This window comes from Chiloscyllium plagiosum, unplaced genomic scaffold (genome assembly GCF_037043375.1).
Source record: "Chiloscyllium plagiosum isolate Xiang-an unplaced genomic scaffold, Cpla_swu_hap1 HiC_scaffold_28, whole genome shotgun sequence".
Lineage (NCBI taxonomy): Eukaryota > Metazoa > Chordata > Chondrichthyes > Orectolobiformes > Hemiscylliidae > Chiloscyllium > Chiloscyllium plagiosum.
In genome coordinates, this window is record NW_028270166.1 from 44,789,366 (window position 1) to 44,810,121 (window position 20,756).

At 49.8% G+C, this 20,756-nt stretch overlaps 12 non-coding genes across 12 annotated transcripts; all 12 read left to right on the plus strand.

The window, feature by feature from the left end:
* The first annotated feature begins 610 nt into the window (after positions 1 to 610).
* On the plus strand, positions 611 to 683 carry trnak-uuu (transfer RNA lysine (anticodon UUU)). Its single transcript has one exon. It is a non-coding gene; the product is annotated as a tRNA-Lys (tRNA).
* A 1,094-nt stretch (positions 684 to 1,777) lies between these two features.
* Positions 1,778 to 1,850, plus strand: trnak-uuu (transfer RNA lysine (anticodon UUU)). Its single transcript has one exon. It is a non-coding gene; the product is annotated as a tRNA-Lys (tRNA).
* A 1,094-nt stretch (positions 1,851 to 2,944) lies between these two features.
* Positions 2,945 to 3,017, plus strand: trnak-cuu (transfer RNA lysine (anticodon CUU)). The gene has a single exon. It is a non-coding gene; the product is annotated as a tRNA-Lys (tRNA).
* A 1,093-nt stretch (positions 3,018 to 4,110) lies between these two features.
* Positions 4,111 to 4,183, plus strand: trnak-uuu (transfer RNA lysine (anticodon UUU)). Its single transcript has one exon. It is a non-coding gene; the product is annotated as a tRNA-Lys (tRNA).
* Positions 4,184 to 5,277: 1,094 nt separating this feature from the next.
* Positions 5,278 to 5,350, plus strand: trnak-uuu (transfer RNA lysine (anticodon UUU)). Its single transcript has one exon. It is a non-coding gene; the product is annotated as a tRNA-Lys (tRNA).
* A 1,094-nt stretch (positions 5,351 to 6,444) lies between these two features.
* Positions 6,445 to 6,517, plus strand: trnak-uuu (transfer RNA lysine (anticodon UUU)). The gene has a single exon. It is a non-coding gene; the product is annotated as a tRNA-Lys (tRNA).
* Positions 6,518 to 7,601: 1,084 nt separating this feature from the next.
* On the plus strand, positions 7,602 to 7,674 carry trnak-uuu (transfer RNA lysine (anticodon UUU)). The gene has a single exon. It is a non-coding gene; the product is annotated as a tRNA-Lys (tRNA).
* A 1,094-nt stretch (positions 7,675 to 8,768) lies between these two features.
* trnak-uuu (transfer RNA lysine (anticodon UUU)) lies at positions 8,769 to 8,841 on the plus strand. The gene has a single exon. It is a non-coding gene; the product is annotated as a tRNA-Lys (tRNA).
* Positions 8,842 to 9,935: 1,094 nt separating this feature from the next.
* trnak-uuu (transfer RNA lysine (anticodon UUU)) lies at positions 9,936 to 10,008 on the plus strand. The gene has a single exon. It is a non-coding gene; the product is annotated as a tRNA-Lys (tRNA).
* A 1,094-nt stretch (positions 10,009 to 11,102) lies between these two features.
* On the plus strand, positions 11,103 to 11,175 carry trnak-cuu (transfer RNA lysine (anticodon CUU)). Its single transcript has one exon. It is a non-coding gene; the product is annotated as a tRNA-Lys (tRNA).
* A 1,094-nt stretch (positions 11,176 to 12,269) lies between these two features.
* On the plus strand, positions 12,270 to 12,342 carry trnak-cuu (transfer RNA lysine (anticodon CUU)). The gene has a single exon. It is a non-coding gene; the product is annotated as a tRNA-Lys (tRNA).
* A 1,094-nt stretch (positions 12,343 to 13,436) lies between these two features.
* On the plus strand, positions 13,437 to 13,509 carry trnak-uuu (transfer RNA lysine (anticodon UUU)). The gene has a single exon. It is a non-coding gene; the product is annotated as a tRNA-Lys (tRNA).
* Positions 13,510 to 20,756: the final 7,247 nt, after the last annotated feature.

Sequence of the window (20,756 nt, forward strand, 5' to 3'; positions counted from 1 at the left end):
CCCGAGGCTCGAATCCGACAAGGGTCCGTGGCGCTGGGAGGCAGCAGTGAAATCCTGATTCTATTTGCACGTGCTGAAGCTTCGATTTATGGACACTGCTGTCATCGATGGTCTGCTTTTTTAAAATCAAGTTAGACACTTCAAACGGAACCTTTCATGCACATCTTCCTTGTTTTGGAGCTGATGGTGATGTGGCAGTGCGTGTGGGAGTGTTGGAGCCTGCGGCTTGTGTTCGGGTGGATTGTGTCGAGCAGAGAGTGGATGCTGGGGGTAGGGACTGTGCGTGGTGTTGGAGGGATGATGATGAGGCCGTCTCATGAGCACCGTTCTTACTTTGGCGGTGCTGTGTTGTAAGCTTGCTGATGGCTTTGACGGTGCCAGAGGTGTGTGTTGAGGAGGGTTGTTACAGTAGAGAGAGGTCGGGGCGGCAATGGAATGGGGGTGATGAAGAGAGACAGCGGTTTGGAATCGGCCCTGCACAGTCGGGGCTGCCCGTCTTTCCTACTGAATTGTGTGGATTGTGTCAGAATGGCTGCGCGAGAGTGTGAAGCGCGAACGTCTTTTCCAGCTCAAGCAGGAAAAGCCGCAGCAGGGCGGCGGCTTGCCGCGAGCCCGGGTAGCTCAGTCGGTTGAGCATCAGACTTTTAATCTGAGGGTCCAGGGTTCAAGTCCCTGCTCGGGCGGGTCGCTTTTAAATTGCACTGCCACGGGACAACAGCGAAGTCGCAGTGCGAGCAAATCAGACTGAATGGCCCTCACATTGTGGCGGTGGGAAGCAAGCACAGGCCACTTTTGCCTGCATTTCCGAAATGTGGCAGTTGCTGCCAAACTCGCGGTGTTTCTCCCGCAAAGCGTGGCTTCTGTTTGAATTGATCTCTTTCAGGTCCTCCAAATGTGCGTAATCAGAAATTAGCATCGAATCCCTCGACTGTGGAAACAGGCTCCCGACTCTCCCAGTAGTATCCCCCACACACCCAAACCCCTACCGCATGACTCTATTTACCCCGAACAAATGCACCGAACCTACACATCCCTGAAAACAATGGGCAATTTAGCATGGCCAGAACACCTGACCTGCACACCTTTGGACTGTGGGAGGAAACCGGATCCGTCCGACGAAATCCACGCAGACACGGGTAGAATGTGCAGACTGCACACAGGTAGTCGCCCGAGGCTCGAATCCGACAAGGGTCCGTGGCGCTGGGAGGCAGCAGTGAAATCCTGATTCTATTTGCACGTGCTGAAGCTTCGATTTATGGACACTGCTGTCATCGATGGTCTGCTTTTTTAAAATCAAGTCAGACACTTCAAACGGAACCTTTCATGCACATCTTCCTTGTTTTGGAGCTGATGGTGATGTGGCAGTGCGTGTGGGAGTGTCGGTGCCTGCGGCTTGTGTTCGGGTGGATTGTGTCGAGCAGAGAGTGGATGCTGGGGGTAGGGACTGTGCGTGGTGTTGGAGGGATGATGATGAGGCCGTCTCATGAGCACCGTTCTTACTTTGGCGGTGCTGTGTTGTAAGCTTGCTGATGGCTTTGACGGTGCCAGAGGTGTGTGTTGAGGAGGGTTGTTACAGTAGAGAGAGGTCGGGGCGGCAATGGAATGGGGGTGATGAAGAGAGACAGCGGTTTGGAATCGGCCCTGCACAGTCGGGGCTGCCCGTCTTTCCTACTGAATTGTGTGGATTGTGTCAGAATGGCTGCGCGAGAGTGTGAAGCGCGAACGTCTTTTCCAGCTCAAGCAGGAAAAGCCGCAGCAGGGCGGCGGCTTGCCGCGAGCCCGGGTAGCTCAGTCGGTAGAGCATCCGACTTTTAATCTGAGGGTCCAGGGTTCAAGTCCCTGCTCGGGCGGGTCGCTTTTAAATTGCACTGCCACGGGACAACAGCGAAGTCGCAGTGCGAGCAAATCAGACTGAATGGCCCTCACATTGTGGCGGTGGGAAGCAAGCACAGGCCACTTTTGCCTGCATTTCCGAAATGTGGCAGTTGCTGCCAAACTCGCGGTGTTTCTCCCGCAAAGCGTGGCTTCTGTTTGAATTGATCTCTTTCAGGTCCTCCAAATGTGCGTAATCAGAAATTAGCATCGAATCCCTCGACTGTGGAAACAGGCTCCCGACTCTCCCAGTAGTATCCCCCACACACCCAAACCCCTACCGCATGACTCTATTTACCCCGAACAAATGCACCGAACCTACACATCCCTGAAAACAATGGGCAATTTAGCATGGCCAGAACACCTGACCTGCACACCTTTGGACTGTGGGAGGAAACCGGATCCGTCCGACGAAATCCACGCAGACACGGGTAGAATGTGCAAACTGCACACAGGTAGTCGCCCGAGGCTCGAATCCGACAAGGGTCCGTGGCGCTGGGAGGCAGCAGTGAAATCCTGATTCTATTTGCACGTGCTGAAGCTTCGATTTATGGACACTGCTGTCATCGATGGTCTGCTTTTTTAAAATCAAGTCAGACACTTCAAACGGAACCTTTCATGCACATCTTCCTTGTTTTGGAGCTGATGGTGATGTGGCAGTGCGTGTGGGAGTGTCGGTGCCTGCGGCTTGTGTTCGGGTGGATTGTGTCGAGCAGAGAGTGGATGCTGGGGGTAGGGACTGTGCGTGGTGTTGGAGGGATGATGATGAGGCCGTCTCATGAGCACCGTTCTTACTTTGGCGGTGCTGTGTTGTAAGCTTGCTGATGGCTTTGACGGTGCCAGAGGTGTGTGTTGAGGAGGGTTGTTACAGTAGAGAGAGGTCGGGGCGGCAATGGAATGGGGGTGATGAAGAGAGACAGCGGTTTGGAATCGGCCCTGCACAGTCGGGGCTGCCCGTCTTTCCTACTGAATTGTGTGGATTGTGTCAGAATGGCTGCGCGAGAGTGTGAAGCGCGAACGTCTTTTCCAGCTCAAGCAGGAAAAGCCGCAGCAGGGCGGCGGCTTGCCGCGAGCCCGGGTAGCTCAGTCGGTAGAGCATCAGACTCTTAATCTGAGGGTCCAGGGTTCAAGTCCCTGCTCGGGCGGGTCGCTTTTAAATTGCACTGCCACGGGACAACAGCGAAGGCGTAGTGCGAGCAAATCAGACTGAATGGCCCTCACATTGTGGCGGTGGGAAGCAAGCACAGGCCACTTTTGCCTGCATTTCCGAAATGTGGCAGTTGCTGCCAAACTCGCGGTGTTTCTCCCGCAAAGCGTGGCTTCTGTTTGAATTGATCTCTTTCAGGTCCTCCAAATGTGCGTATCAGAAATTAGCATCGAATCCCTCGACTGTGGAAACAGGCTCCCGACTCTCCCAGTAGTATCCCCCACACACCCAAACCCCTACCGCATGACTCTATTTACCCCGAACAAATGCACCGAACCTACACATCCCTGAAAACAATGGGCAATTTAGCATGGCCAGAACACCTGACCTGCACACCTTTGGACTGTGGGAGGAAACCGGATCCGTCCGACGAAATCCACGCAGACACGGGTAGAATGTGCAAACTGCACACAGGTAGTCGCCCGAGGCTCGAATCCGACAAGGATCCGTGGCGCTGGGAGGCAGCAGTGAAATCCTGATTCTATTTGCACGTGCTGAAGCTTCGATTTATGGACACTGCTGTCATCGATGGTCTGCTTTTTTAAAATCAAGTCAGACACTTCAAACGGAACCTTTCATGCACATCTTCCTTGTTTTGGAGCTGATGGTGATGTGGCAGTGCGTGTGGGAGTGTCGGTGCCTGCGGCTTGTGTTCGGGTGGATTGTGTCGAGCAGAGAGTGGATGCTGGGGGTAGGGACTGTGCGTGGTGTTGGAGGGATGATGATGAGGCCGTCTCATGAGCACCGTTCTTACTTTGGCGGTGCTGTGTTGTAAGCTTGCTGATGGCTTTGACGGTGCCAGAGGTGTGTGTTGAGGAGGGTTGTTACAGTAGAGAGAGGTCGGGGCGGCAATGGAATGGGGGTGATGAAGAGAGACAGCGGTTTGGAATCGGCCCTGCACAGTCGGGGCTGCCCGTCTTTCCTACTGAATTGTGTGGATTGTGTCAGAATGGCTGCGCGAGAGTGTGAAGCGCGAACGTCTTTTCCAGCTCAAGCAGGAAAAGCCGCAGCAGGACGGCAGTTTGCCACGAGCCCGGGTCGCTCAGTCGGTAGAGCATCCGGCTTTTAATCTGAGGGTCCAGGGTTCAAGTCCCTGCTCGGGCGGGTCGCTTTTAAATTGCACTGCCACGGGACAACAGCGAAGGCGTAGTGCGAGCAAATCAGACTGAATGGCCCTCACATTGTGGCGGTGGGAAGCAAGCACAGGCCACTTTTGCCTGCATTTCCGAAATGTGGCAGTTGCTGCCAAACTCGCGGTGTTTCTCCCGCAAAGCGTGGCTTCTGTTTGAATTGATCTCTTTCAGGTCCTCCAAATGTGCGTAATCAGAAATTAGCATCGAATCCCTCGACTGTGGAAACAGGCTCCCGACTCTCCCAGTAGTATCCCCCACACACCCAAACCCCTACCGCATGACTCTATTTACCCCGAACAAATGCACCGAACCTACACATCCCTGAAAACAATGGGCAATTTAGCATGGCCAGAACACCTGACCTGCACACCTTTGGACTGTGGGAGGAAACCGGATCCGTCCGACGAAATCCACGCAGACACGGGTAGAATGTGCAAACTGCACACAGGTAGTCGCCCGAGGCTCGAATCCGACAAGGGTCCGTGGCGCTGGGAGGCAGCAGTGAAATCCTGATTCTATTTGCACGTGCTGAAGCTTCGATTTATGGACACTGCTGTCATCGATGGTCTGCTTTTTTAAAATCAAGTCAGACACTTCAAACGGAACCTTTCATGCACATCTTCCTTGTTTTGGAGCTGATGGTGATGTGGCAGTGCGTGTGGGAGTGTCGGTGCCTGCGGCTTGTGTTCGGGTGGATTGTGTCGAGCAGAGAGTGGATGCTGGGGGTAGGGACTGTGCGTGGTGTTGGAGGGATGATGATGAGGCCGTCTCATGAGCACCGTTCTTACTTTGGCGGTGCTGTGTTGTAAGCTTGCTGATGGCTTTGACGGTGCCAGAGGTGTGTGTTGAGGAGGGTTGTTACAGTAGAGAGAGGTCGGGGCGGCAATGGAATGGGGGTGATGAAGAGAGACAGCGGTTTGGAATCGGCCCTGCACAGTCGGGGCTGCCCGTCTTTCCTACTGAATTGTGTGGATTGTGTCAGAATGGCTGCGCGAGAGTGTGAAGCGCGAACGTCTTTTCCAGCTCAAGCAGGAAAAGCCGCAGCAGGGCGGCGGCTTGCCGCGAGCCCGGGTAGCTGAGTCGGTTGAGCATCAGACTTTTAATCTGAGGGTCCAGGGTTCAAGTCCCTGCTCGGGCGGGTCGCTTTTAAATTGCACTGCCACGGGACAACAGCGAAGTCGCAGTGCGAGCAAATCAGACTGAATGGCCCTCACATTGTGGCGGTGGGAAGCAAGCACAGGCCACTTTTGCCTGCATTTCCGAAATGTGGCAGTTGCTGCCAAACTCGCGGTGTTTCTCCCGCAAAGCGTGGCTTCTGTTTGAATTGATCTCTTTCAGGTCCTCCAAATGTGCGTAATCAGAAATTAGCATCGAATCCCTCGACTGTGGAAACAGGCTCCCGACTCTCCCAGTAGTATCCCCCACACACCCAAACCCCTACCGCATGACTCTATTTACCCCGAACAAATGCACCGAACCTACACATCCCTGAAAACAATGGGCAATTTAGCATGGCCAGAACACCTGACCTGCACACCTTTGGACTGTGGGAGGAAACCGGATCCGTCCGACGAAATCCACGCACACACGGGTAGAATGTGCAAACTGCACACAGGTAGTCGCCCGAGGCTCGAATCCGACAAGGGTCCGTGGCGCTGGGAGGCAGCAGTGAAATCCTGATTCTATTTGCACGTGCTGAAGCTTCGATTTATGGACACTGCTGTCATCGATGGTCTGCTTTTTTAAAATCAAGTCAGACACTTCAAACGGAACCTTTCATGCACATCTTCCTTGTTTTGGAGCTGATGGTGATGTGGCAGTGCGTGTGGGAGTGTCGGTGCCTGCGGCTTGTGTTCGGGTGGATTGTGTCGAGCAGAGAGTGGATGCTGGGGGTAGGGACTGTGCGTGGTGTTGGAGGGATGATGATGAGGCCGTCTCATGAGCACCGTTCTTACTTTGGCGGTGCTGTGTTGTAAGCTTGCTGATGGCTTTGACGGTGCCAGAGGTGTGTGTTGAGGAAGGTTGTTACAGTAGAGAGAGGTCGGGGCGGCAATGGAATGGGGGTGATGAAGAGAGACAGCGGTTTGGAATCGGCCCTGCACAGTCGGGGCTGCCCGTCTTTCCTACTGAATTGTGTGGATTGTGTCAGAATGGCTGCGCGAGAGTGTGAAGCGCGAACGTCTTTTCCAGCTCAAGCAGGAAAAGCCGCAGCAGCCCGGCGGCTGGCCACGAGCCCGGGTAGCTCAGTCGGTAGAGCATCAGACTTTTAATCTGAGGGTCCAGGGTTCAAGTCCCTGCTCGGGCGGGTCGCTTTTAAATTGCACTGCCACGGGACAACAGCGAAGGCGCAGTGCGAGCAAATCAGACTGAATGGCCCTCACATTGTGGCGGTGGGAAGCAAGCACAGGCTGCATTTCCGAAATGTGGCAGTTGCTGCCAAACTCGCGGTGTTTCTCCCGCAAAGCGTGGCTTCTGTTTGAATTGATCTCTTTCAGGTCCTCCAAATGTGCGTAATCAGAAATTAGCATCGAATCCCTCGACTGTGGAAACAGGCTCCCGACTCTCCCAGTAGTATCCCCCACACACCCAAACCCCTACCGCATGACTCTATTTACCCCGAACAAATGCACCGAACCTACACATCCCTGAAAACAATGGGCAATTTAGCATGGCCAGAACACCTGACCTGCACACCTTTGGACTGTGGGAGGAAACCGGATCCGTCCGACGAAATCCACGCAGACACGGGTAGAATGTGCAAACTGCACACAGGTAGTCGCCCGAGGCTCGAATCCGACAAGGGTCCGTGGCGCTGGGAGGCAGCAGTGAAATCCTGATTCTATTTGCACGTGCTGAAGCTTCGATTTATGGACACTGCTGTCATCGATGGTCTGCTTTTTTAAAATCAAGTCAGACACTTCAAACGGAACCTTTCATGCACATCTTCCTTGTTTTGGAGCTGATGGTGATGTGGCAGTGCGTGTGGGAGTGTCGGTGCCTGCGGCTTGTGTTCGGGTGGATTGTGTCGAGCAGAGAGTGGATGCTGGGGGTAGGGACTGTGCGTGGTGTTGGAGGGATGATGATGAGGCCGTCTCATGAGCACCGTTCTTACTTTGGCGGTGCTGTGTTGTAAGCTTGCTGATGGCTTTGACGGTGCCAGAGGTGTGTGTTGAGGAAGGTTGTTACAGTAGAGAGAGGTCGGGGCGGCAATGGAATGGGGGTGATGAAGAGAGACAGCGGTTTGGAATCGGCCCTGCACAGTCGGGGCTGCCCGTCTTTCCTACTGAATTGTGTGGATTGTGTCAGAATGGCTGCGCGAGAGTGTGAAGCGCGAACGTCTTTTCCAGCTCAAGCAGGAAAAGCCGCAGCAGCCCGGCGGCTGGCCACGAGCCCGGGTAGCTCAGTCGGTAGAGCATCAGACTTTTAATCTGAGGGTCCAGGGTTCCAGTCCCTGCTCGGGCGGGTCGCTTTTAAATTGCACTGCCACGGGACAACAGCGAAGGCGCAGTGCGAGCAAATCAGACTGAATGGCCCTCACATTGTGGCGGTGGGAAGCAAGCACAGGCCACTTTTGCCTGCATTTCCGAAATGTGGCAGTTGCTGCCAAACTCGCGGTGTTTCTCCCGCAAAGCGTGGCTTCTGTTTGAATTGATCTCTTTCAGGTCCTCCAAATGTGCGTAATCAGAAATTAGCATCGAATCCCTCGACTGTGGAAACAGGCTCCCGACTCTCCCAGTAGTATCCCCCACACACCCAAACCCCTACCGCATGACTCTATTTACCCCGAACAAATGCACCGAACCTACACATCCCTGAAAACAATGGGCAATTTAGCATGGCCAGAACACCTGACCTGCACACCTTTGGACTGTGGGAGGAAACCGGATCCGTCCGACGAAATCCACGCAGACACGGGTAGAATGTGCAAACTGCACACAGGTAGTCGCCCGAGGCTCGAATCCGACAAGGGTCCGTGGCGCTGGGAGGCAGCAGTGAAATCCTGATTCTATTTGCACGTGCTGAAGCTTCGATTTATGGACACTGCTGTCATCGATGGTCTGCTTTTTTAAAATCAAGTCAGACACTTCAAACGGAACCTTTCATGCACATCTTCCTTGTTTTGGAGCTGATGGTGATGTGGCAGTGCGTGTGGGAGTGTCGGTGCCTGCGGCTTGTGTTCGGGTGGATTGTGTCGAGCAGAGAGTGGATGCTGGGGGTAGGGACTGTGCGTGGTGTTGGAGGGATGATGATGAGGCCGTCTCATGAGCACCGTTCTTACTTTGGCGGTGCTGTGTTGTAAGCTTGCTGATGGCTTTGACGGTGCCAGAGGTGTGTGTTGAGGAGGGTTGTTACAGTAGAGAGAGGTCGGGGCGGCAATGGAATGGGGGTGATGAAGAGAGACAGCGGTTTGGAATCGGCCCTGCACAGTCGGGGTTGCCCGTCTTTCCTACTGAATTGTGTGGATTGTGTCAGAATGGCTGCGCGAGAGTGTGAAGCGCGAACGTCTTTTCCAGCTCAAGCAGGAAAAGCCGCAGCAGGGCGGCGGCTTGCCGCGAGCCCGGGTAGCTCAGTCGGTAGAGCATCAGACTTTTAATCTGAGGGTCCAGGGTTCAAGTCCCTGCTCAGGCGGGTCGCTTTTAAATTGCACTGCCACGGGACAACAGCGAAGGCGCAGTGCGAGCAAATCAGACTGAATGGCCCTCACATTGTGGCGGTGGGAAGCAAGCACAGGCCACTTTTGCCTGCATTTCCGAAATGTGGCAGTTGCTGCCAAACTCGCGGTGTTTCTCCCGCAAAGCGTGGCTTCTGTTTGAATTGATCTCTTTCAGGTCCTCCAAATGTGCGTAATCAGAAATTAGCATCGAATCCCTCGACTGTGGAAACAGGCTCCCGACTCTCCCAGTAGTATCCCCCACACACCCAAACCCCTACCGCATGACTCTATTTACCCCGAACAAATGCACCGAACCTACACATCCCTGAAAACAATGGGCAATTTAGCATGGCCAGAACACCTGACCTGCACACCTTTGGACTGTGGGAGGAAACCGGATCCGTCCGACGAAATCCACGCAGACACGGGTAGAATGTGCAAACTGCACACAGGTAGTCGCCCGAGGCTCGAATCCGACAAGGGTCCGTGGCGCTGGGAGGCAGCAGTGAAATCCTGATTCTATTTGCACGTGCTGAAGCTTCGATTTATGGACACTGCTGTCATCGATGGTCTGCTTTTTTAAAATCAAGTCAGACACTTCAAACGGAACCTTTCATGCACATCTTCCTTGTTTTGGAGCTGATGGTGATGTGGCAGTGCGTGTGGGAGTGTCGGTGCCTGCGGCTTGTGTTCGGGTGGATTGTGTCGAGCAGAGAGTGGATGCTGGGGGTAGGGACTGTGCGTGGTGTTGGAGGGATGATGATGAGGCCGTCTCATGAGCACCGTTCTTACTTTGGCGGTGCTGTGTTGTAAGCTTGCTGATGGCTTTGACGGTGCCAGAGGTGTGTGTTGAGGAGGGTTGTTACAGTAGAGAGAGGTCGGGGCGGCAATGGAATGGGGGTGATGAAGAGAGACAGCGGTTTGGAATCGGCCCTGCACAGTCGGGGTTGCCCGTCTTTCCTACTGAATTGTGTGGATTGTGTCAGAATGGCTGCGCGAGAGTGTGAAGCGCGAACGTCTTTTCCAGCTCAAGCAGGAAAAGCCGCAGCAGGGCGGCGGCTTGCCGCGAGCCCGGGTAGCTCAGTCGGTAGAGCATCAGACTTTTAATCTGAGGGTCCAGGGTTCAAGTCCCTGCTCAGGCGGGTCGCTTTTAAATTGCACTGCCACGGGACAACAGCGAAGGCGCAGTGCGAGCAAATCAGACTGAATGGCCCTCACATTGTGGCGGTGGGAAGCAAGCACAGGCCACTTTTGCCTGCATTTCCGAAATGTGGCAGTTGCTGCCAAACTCGCGGTGTTTCTCCCGCAAAGCGTGGCTTCTGTTTGAATTGATCTCTTTCAGGTCCTCCAAATGTGCGTAATCAGAAATTAGCATCGAATCCCACGACTGTGGAAACAGGCTCCCGACTCTCCCAGTAGTATCCCCCACACACCCAAACCCCTACCGCATGACTCTATTTACCCCGAACAAATGCACCGAACCTACACATCCCTGAAAACAATGGGCAATTTAGCATGGCCAGAACACCTGACCTGCACACCTTTGGACTGTGGGAGGAAACCGGATCCGTCCGACGAAATCCACGCAGACACGGGTAGAATGTGCAAACTGCACACAGGTAGTCGCCCGAGGCTCGAATCCGACAAGGGTCCGTGGCGCTGGGAGGCAGCAGTGAAATCCTGATTCTATTTGCACGTGCTGAAGCTTCGATTTATGGACACTGCTGTCATCGATGGTCTGCTTTTTTAAAATCAAGTCAGACACTTCAAACGGAACCTTTCATGCACATCTTCCTTGTTTTGGAGCTGATGGTGATGTGGCAGTGCGTGTGGGAGTGTCGGTGCCTGCGGCTTGTGTTCGGGTGGATTGTGTCGAGCAGAGAGTGGATGCTGGGGGTAGGGACTGTGCGTGGTGTTGGAGGGATGATGATGAGGCCGTCTCATGAGCACCGTTCTTACTTTGGCGGTGCTGTGTTGTAAGCTTGCTGATGGCTTTGACGGTGCCAGAGGTGTGTGTTGAGGAGGGTTGTTACAGTAGAGAGAGGTCGGGGCGGCAATGGAATGGGGGTGATGAAGAGAGACAGCGGTTTGGAATCGGCCCTGCACAGTCGGGGCTGCCCGTCTTTCCTACTGAATTGTGTGGATTGTGTCAGAATGGCTGCGCGAGAGTGTGAAGCGCGAACGTCTTTTCCAGCTCAAGCAGGAAAAGCCGCAGCAGGGCGGCGGCTTGCCGCGAGCCCGGGTAGCTCAGTCGGTAGAGCATCAGACTCTTAATCTGAGGGTCCAGGGTTCAAGTGCCTGCTCGGGCGGGTCGCTTTTAAATTGCACTGCCACGGGACAACAGCGAAGGCGTAGTGCGAGCAAATCAGACTGAATGGCCCTCACATTGTGGCGGTGGGAAGCAAGCACAGGCCACTTTTGCCTGCATTTCCGAAATGTGGCAGTTGCTGCCAAACTCGCGGTGTTTCTCCCGCAAAGCGTGGCTTCTGTTTGAATTGATCTCTTTCAGGTCCTCCAAATGTGCGTAATCAGAAATTAGCATCGAATCCCTCGACTGTGGAAACAGGCTCCCGACTCTCCCAGTAGTATCCCCCACACACCCAAACCCCTACCGCATGACTCTATTTACCCCGAACAAATGCACCGAACCTACACATCCCTGAAAACAATGGGCAATTTAGCATGGCCAGAACACCTGACCTGCACACCTTTGGACTGTGGGAGGAAACCGGATCCGTCCGACGAAATCCACGCAGACACGGGTAGAATGTGCAAACTGCACACAGGTAGTCGCCCGAGGCTCGAATCCGACAAGGGTCCGTGGCGCTGGGAGGCAGCAGTGAAATCCTGATTCTATTTGCACGTGCTGAAGCTTCGATTTATGGACACTGCTGTCATCGATGGTCTGCTTTTTTAAAATCAAGTCAGACACTTCAAACGGAACCTTTCATGCACATCTTCCTTGTTTTGGAGCTGATGGTGATGTGGCAGTGCGTGTGGGAGTGTCGGTGCCTGCGGCTTGTGTTCGGGTGGATTGTGTCGAGCAGAGAGTGGATGCTGGGGGTAGGGACTGTGCGTGGTGTTGGAGGGATGATGATGAGGCCGTCTCATGAGCACCGTTCTTACTTTGGCGGTGCTGTGTTGTAAGCTTGCTGATGGCTTTGACGGTGCCAGAGGTGTGTGTTGAGGAGGGTTGTTACAGTAGAGAGAGGTCGGGGCGGCAATGGAATGGGGGTGATGAAGAGAGACAGCGGTTTGGAATCGGCCCTGCACAGTCGGGGCTGCCCGTCTTTCCTACTGAATTGTGTGGATTGTGTCAGAATGGCTGCGCGAGAGTGTGAAGCGCGAACGTCTTTTCCAGCTCAAGCAGGAAAAGCCGCAGCAGGGCGGCGGCTTGCCGCGAGCCCGGGTAGCTCAGTCGGTAGAGCATCAGACTCTTAATCTGAGGGTCCAGGGTTCAAGTGCCTGCTCGGGCGGGTCGCTTTTAAATTGCACTGCCACGGGACAACAGCGAAGGCGTAGTGCGAGCAAATCAGACTGAATGGCCCTCACATTGTGGCGGTGGGAAGCAAGCACAGGCCACTTTTGCCTGCATTTCCGAAATGTGGCAGTTGCTGCCAAACTCGCGGTGTTTCTCCCGCAAAGCGTGGCTTCTGTTTGAATTGATCTCTTTCAGGTCCTCCAAATGTGCGTAATCAGAAATTAGCATCGAATCCCTCGACTGTGGAAACAGGCTCCCGACTCTCCCAGTAGTATCCCCCACACACCCAAACCCCTACCGCATGACTCTATTTACCCCGAACAAATGCACCGAACCTACACATCCCTGAAAACAATGGGCAATTTAGCATGGCCAGAACACCTGACCTGCACACCTTTGGACTGTGGGAGGAAACCGGATCCGTCCGACGAAATCCACGCAGACACGGGTAGAATGTGCAAACTGCACACAGGTAGTCGCCCGAGGCTCGAATCCGACAAGGGTCCGTGGCGCTGGGAGGCAGCAGTGAAATCCTGATTCTATTTGCACGTGCTGAAGCTTCGATTTATGGACACTGCTGTCATCGATGGTCTGCTTTTTTAAAATCAAGTCAGACACTTCAAACGGAACCTTTCATGCACATCTTCCTTGTTTTGGAGCTGATGGTGATGTGGCAGTGCGTGTGGGAGTGTCGGTGCCTGCGGCTTGTGTTCGGGTGGATTGTGTCGAGCAGAGAGTGGATGCTGGGGGTAGGGACTGTGCGTGGTGTTGGAGGGATGATGATGAGGCCGTCTCATGAGCACCGTTCTTACTTTGGCGGTGCTGTGTTGTAAGCTTGCTGATGGCTTTGACGGTGCCAGAGGTGTGTGTTGAGGAGGGTTGTTACAGTAGAGAGAGGTCGGGGCGGCAATGGAATGGGGGTGATGAAGAGAGACAGCGGTTTGGAATCGGCCCTGCACAGTCGGGGCTGCCCGTCTTTCCTACTGAATTGTGTGGATTGTGTCAGAATGGCTGCGCGAGAGTGTGAAGCGCGAACGTCTTTTCCAGCTCAAGCAGGAAAAGCCGCAGCAGGGCGGCGGCTTGCCGCGAGCCCGGGTAGCTCAGTCGGTAGGGCATCAGACTCTTAATCGGAGGGTCCAGGGTTCAAGTCCCTGCTCGGGCTTCGCATTATGTGAAGTAAGCGTACTACAATCAGATGGGATGGTGTTCTCGTTTCTTTGGTTAAATCCAACACTCTCGTCATCAGATGAACAGGGGAAATAGGAGTGTGAGAAGTCTCCTAAGTCCTCTTTTCCAACAAGATCGGAAGTGCTATGTGTCACAACTCGGTTCCTTTTTCATACCAGCTCCTCATAGATCTCAACTTCCTGATATTTCAAAAATCGACTCACCACCTCTTTCGATACTTTTAGTTCGCTATCTTTGCAGCTCTTTGGACTGCATTCTCCATACATTCTGGGAGAAGAAATGCTTTCACTTCTTCGTTCTACATGAGTGCCTCCCTTATTCTGTAACTGTGTCCACCAGTAATGGAATCATCTTCTCAACTTTCACCCTTTCAAGCTCCCACAGAATTTGTATGATTCAACAAGATCATCCTTAACTCTAATGAAAAAAAACCTAACCCATTTAACCGTTCAGAATAAATCAAACGCTATATCCCAAGAATAAACCTTGTGAATCTCTCTTGAGCAGCCTCTAATGCTATACATTAGCTTTTCTGAAACACAAGGATCAAAACTGTACACAGTTCTCCAGATGCAGCCTTTCCAACAGCCTGTACAGTTATAATAAGAATTCCTTAATTTTAATTCCAAGTTACCATCAATAAAAGCCAAATTCTATTTCCCTTTTTAATTACTTGCTGAACCCAAACACTAACTGCTTTTGTTTTGAGAACTCCAAAATCCTTCAATGCTGGTCTTTTTAGACTGTCTCTCCATTTAAATAATAGCCAGCTTTTTGGTTCTTCCTACCAAAGTGCATGGCCTCACACTTTACTAAATTAAAAACAGTGCCTCCATTATCTCTGCAGCCACTTCCTTTAAAACCCTTGGATGTAAGCCATCAGGTTCTGGCAAATTGTCTGACTTTTATCCAATTCGTTTGTTCAATGCTTTTTTCCTCATGATACAGATTATTGCCAGATCTGTCCTCAAATTAGCACTTCGCTTATTTGTTAACTTTGGGATATTTATCGTGTCCTTGATCATGAAGTTCAAAATATGGGTTTCAACCATCTGTAGTTTCCCTGTAATTATTTAGTCACATCTTCCACACACTTAGTTCAGTTACTTGCTTGCTTATTATATGCCCATAAGCATTCTTGCTATCTATTTTGTTATATTTATCCAATTTACATTCATAGTAAATGTTCTCTACCTTTATTAGCCGTTTGATCATCTACTGCTGGTTTCTAAAAAAATCCCAATCCTATGGCCTACCACTAGGTTTTGATACTTTATTCCCGCACCTCTGTTTGAATTTTTTCGACTTTTGAAACTCCCCTACAATTGAAACCACCCTCAACGAATTAGTTAGTTCACACCCTAGTTATACTATTCACTAGGACAGCAGTCCCAAAGTCTGGTTCAAATGAATCCTGTCCCCACAACACAGCGCTGTCTTTACCCAATACTGGAGCCAGAATCCCATGTACAGAGCCCATTGCTCCCATAACAATCTTTGAATCACATATTTATCTCTTGAAACTTATTTACCCTACACCAATTTGCACCTGGCTCCGATAGTAACCTGACAAAAATTCCATTTGGTTCTGCTCTTTTATTTAGCTTTGAGCAGTTTGCAATCCCTCAGCACAAATCTTTCTTAGTCCTGTCTATATTGTCCATACCTACATGGACCATGACAACTACAGATTTACAACTACAACCTTCAACTACCACTGCAAATTGTTATCCAGCCCTGAAGAGTTTTCCTGAATCTTGCTATCAATGTAGCCTTCGGGAGTCTACATTTTGTTGCACAGAACAGTATTTCTTCCTCAACGACACTATTCTGCTGTGGAATTTCCCTACTCTTAGAATAAGGACACATTACTGATCCAAACAATAATACAATAATGATTGAGGAATTTTGAAGCAATACTCATGCATGGTAGAAACAAATAAGAAGATTAGGAACCTGGTTCTTTGGTGGGTTAACATAACCAGCTGTGCGCCAGTCCACACTCTCTGGAATACGGTAATAGTGTCGAGCCTTCATTGGCTCTCGTGTCTGGTTATTCATTGGCACAGCTTTCCTCTCATATGTGTTTAATAATTCAGCAAATTCTTTTAGTGTCTGAAGAAAAAGAAAGAATTAGATTTTCTACAGTATGTCTCACAGACTCAGGCCATCTAATGCAATAGGGATTTAGGAAACACAGCTGCCAATTTGTGCATAGGAAATTGCATGGACAGTAATGTGGTAAATGATCAGATAGTCTTCTGCTAATGCTATCTGGAAAGTCAACATTGACCAGGAAACTGCACCAATTCTTTCTGGTGTTTGTACATGATGCTCGAGGAGAAAGTGAGGACAGCAAATGCTAGAGATCAGAGCTGAAAATGTGTTGCGGGAAGACTTCCTGCGCTTTTCCAGCAACACATTTTCAGCTTTGTAAATGATGCTGTTTGGGATGCAGTATTCTATTATAAAGACAGGACAACATTTGTATCTGCGCCTTGATTTTTTTTTTTTTATTTGCACTATGCTATGTCCAAACATTTGATCTCAGGTCAAAATCTAAGCTTGTGTTTCTCTCGCATTTCATCACTCTGGATCATGGTAGCTATGGGTGGAGGTTGTTGCCTCGTGGTATTATCACTGGACAGTTAATCCAAAGACTCAGGTAATGTTCTGGGGGCCTAGGTTTGAAAGTCTTCATGGTAGATGGCAGAATTTGAATTCAACAGAAATTTGGAGTTCCAAATTGAATGATGATTATGAAACCATTGTCCGAAAAGAAATGCAACTGGTTCACTAATATCCTTTAGAAAAGAAAACTGCCATCCTTACCTGGTCGGGACTACATATGATTCCAGACTTATAGCAATGTGGTTGACTCTTAACTAGCCTCTGGCAAAACATTCTGGCCCAGCCAGCAATGTCTTCATCTTGTAAATGCATTACAAAAAGCAGATTTTGTGGTGATTTGTTACTTGAACATGTGGGCCCTCAAGATATAAACAATGCTGTTAAAACAACATTTGGAGTCAGAAAGTCATAGAGATGTACAGAACAGAAACAATTCCTTCAGTCCATTTCATCCATGCCGACCTTATATCATAAATTAATCTAGTCCCATTTTCCAGCACTTGGGCCATATCCCTCTAACCCTTTTCTATACATCCAAGTGCCTTTTCAATGTTGTAATTGTACCAGCCTCCACCACTTCCTCTGGCAACTCATTCCATACTTGCACCACTGTCTGCATGAAAATATAGTCCTTCAGATCCCATTCAAATCTTTCCCCTCTCACCTTAAACATATGTCCTCTAGTCTTGAACTCTCCCAGTCTGGGGAAAAGACCTTGGCTATTCAATCTATCCATGCCCCTTGTGATTTTATAAACCTCTATAAGATCACCCCTCAGCCTCCGATGCTCCAGGGAAAACAGCCCCATTCTATTCAGCCTCTCCCTATAGCTCAAACCTCCCTACCCTGGCAACATCCTTATAAATCTTTTCTGAATCCTTTCACGTTTCACAACATTCTTCCTACTGCATGCATGATTCCAAAAGTGGACTAATCACTGTTCTTTACAGCCACAACATGATCTGCCAACTCCTATTCTCAATGCACTGACCAATAAAAGCAAGCATACCAAATGCCATCTTCACTATTCTATCAACCAGGGAGCCCACTTTCAAGGATCTATGAACCTCCACTCCAAGCTGTCTTTATTTAGCAACACTCCCCAGGACCTTACTATTAAGTGTATAAGTCCTGCCCTGATTTGCCTTTACAAAATGCAACACCTCACATTTATCTGAATTAAACTCTATCTGACACTCCTCAGCCCATTTACCTATCTGATCAAGGTCATATTGTACTATGAGGTAACCTTCTTCATTGTCCACTACATCTCCAATTTTGGTGTCATCTGCAAACTTATGAACCTCCTATGTTCGCATCCAAACCATTTATATAAATAATGAAAAGCAGTGGACCCAGCACCGATCCTTGTGGCATTCCACTTGTCACAGTCCTCCAATCTGACAAGCAACCCTCCACCACCACCATCTGTCTGCTTCCTTTGAGCCAGTCTGTATCCAAATGGCTAATTCTCACTATATTCCATGAGATCTAACCTTGCTAACCAATATACCATGAGCAAACTTGTCGAATGCCATACTGAAGTCTATATAGATCACGTCCACCACTCATAAATCCCCTTAATTACTTCTTTAAAAAACTCAATCAAGTTAATGAGTTGTGATTTCCCACGCACAAAGCCATGTTGACTGTCCCTAATCAGTTTTTGCATTTCCAAATACATGTAACTCCTATCCCTCCAGATTCCCTCCAACAACTTACCCACCACGGACTTTTACTATAAACCCACAGACTCGCATAACTACCTGGACAATACCTCCACCCACCCCAGTAGCCTGCAAGAATGCTATCCCATTTTTCCAATTCCTCTGCCTTTGTTGCATCTCCTCAGATGAGGAGACCTTCCACTCGCAAGCATCCCAGACGTCCACTCATTTTGAACAACATGCTTTTCCCCCTCTGTCATCCAGACAGCCCTCCTCTGCACTTACTCCATTCCCTGCTCCACTGCTTTAAACCCCCACCCTTCCAACCACCACAAAGACAGAGTCCCCCACTCCTCGCCTCCCACCCGATCAGTCTCTGCATCCAATGTATATCCTTAAACACTTCTGCCAACTCCAACTAGACCCCAACACCAAGAACATCTTCGTCTCCCCACCCATTTCTGCCTTCCGCAAGGACTACTCCCTTCGCCAATCCTTTGTTTGCACCACTCTCCCCACCGACCCCCCGAATCCCCAGGGACCTTCCCCTGTAATCGTAAAAGATGCAAAACCTGCAGTTACACCCCCCCCCACCCCCCAACACACCTCCATCCAGGGCCCTAAACAATCCTTGCATGTGAGACAGGGGTTCACCTGCCTCGCCTCCAACCTAGTTTACTGTATCTGGTGCTCCCGATGTGGTTTTCTCTACATCGGAGACACCAAATGTTAACTAAGGGAACGTTTCAGCGAGCATTTCAGCAGTGCCTGAAGAGGCCAACCTGACCTCCCAGTCACCTATTTGCCAAAGCTACTTCATGTCCCCTTTTTGCCTTCCTGATTTCCCTTTGAAGTGTACTCCTACTGCCTTTATAATCTTCTAGGCATCCACTCTGTCCCTGCTGTCTATACCTGACATAACCTTCCTTCTTTCTCTTAGCTAAAGCCTCAATTTCTCAATTCATCAGCATTCCCTACACCTACCAGACTTTCCTTTCACCCTAACAGGAATATACTGTCCCTGGTCTCTCGTCATCTCATTTATCAAGGTTTCGCAATGTCCTACTGTCCCTTACCTGTGAACATCTGCCCCCATTCACCTTTTGAAAGTTCTTGCCAAATTCCATCAAAATCACCCTTCCTGCAATTTAGAATTTTGACTTTTAGATTCGATCGATCCTTTTCCATCTCTATTTCAAAACTAATAGAATTTTGGACATTGGCCCCAAAGTGCTTCCCCACTGACACCTCAGTCACCTGCTCTGCCTTATTGCTCAAGAGTAGGTCATGTTTTGCACCTTCTCGAGTCGGTACATCCACATCCTGACTCAGAACATTTTCTTGTAGACACTTAACAAAGTCCTGTCCATCTAAGCCCTTAACACTATGGCAGTCCCAATCTACTTTTGGAAAGTTAAAGCCTCCTACAATAACCACCCTATTATTCTGACAAATAACTGAGATCTCCTTACAAGTTATTTTCTCTATTTTCCCACTGACTATTGGAGGGTCTATAGTACAGTCCCTGTAAGATGATCATCCCTTTGTTTATTTCTCAGTTCCACTCAAATAACTTCCCTGGACATATTCCCTGGAATACCTTCCCTAAGTACAGCTAACTAAACCTTGATCAAGAATGCCAATCCCCCTCCTCCCTTGCCCCCTTTCTATTCTTCTGATCGCATCTATACCTTGGAACATTAAACTGCCAGTCCTGTCCACCCCTGAGCCACATGTTAGTAACTGCTATGATGTTCGGTACCAGAAACCTGGCTGTCAGTACTACATACAGCTATGAGTCCATCATTCCCTAATTTTCCAAAACAGCATACTTGTTCAAGTTGGGGATAGCCACAGGAGATGCCTGCACTACCTGCCTCCCTCGCCTACGTTTCCTGGAGGTAATCTATCAACCTGAATGTATCTGTGGTTTATCTCCCTTCCTGCAACTACCATCTATCACACCCTCCTTGCTTCTGTAAACTCTTCATTGCCTCTAGCTGCCATTCCAACTGCTCCATGCGATCCAATAAGATTATCAACCAGACACACTTCATGCAGATATAATCATCAGTAACATGGAAACTCTCTCTAATCTTCCACATCCGACAGGAAGAGCACATCACTCTACTAAAGGCCGCCTTTGCACCTTAACAATCTGCAGACCCAGAAAATAGCCCAGTCTTCCTGATGTAAAAACACTTCTCCAGGCCAACTTAGTATCTATGTTTTATATTTTTAAAGTTTAATCAAGAGACAGACCTCAACAAAAACATTTAATCAAAAATAAAACCACTGTACTCACTGTTGTAGATTTATATTTTAAAAAAGTGAGATTACACTTTAAAACCTAGCCACTGAGCTGTTCCCATGCTGTGAGCTCCCCTAAACAGGTTAGCTGTGAACTTCACTCTTTATTTTTCTTAGAAGAACTCTGATGTCCAAAGATACTTGAAACCAAACAGCAGAGGCAGTCAGCTGTGCAGGTTCATTGCTGGGTCAGACAGTTGTGCTGACTGATTTCTCCGATTGTTTCACCTCCCACGTCGTCGCTATCTGTCTCTCTTCTTCCTTTTACAAGTGCTGTTGTTTCGATCTCTTTTTTTCCAAAGTTCTAAAACAATATAACAGCTTATTAAACACTAACTACTGCTCCTAGAATTTGAGGAAATCAGCTCCAACACTGAAAAATCTCATAAAAGGAACAGTTCTTACAGCCACAATTTTTTTCCTGTCCTCCATCTTGGATTAACCACATGGGGTATTTATTGCTCATTGACCTGAGTTGACCTGAGTAGTTGACTTGAGAACATTAAGAGCCAATTATGTAGTATAGGACAGAATGATATGTGACTCCGTCAGGTTTATGTAGCAGATCCCCATTCTTGTGCTGGGCTTTCACAATAAAAGCATGAATGCATTT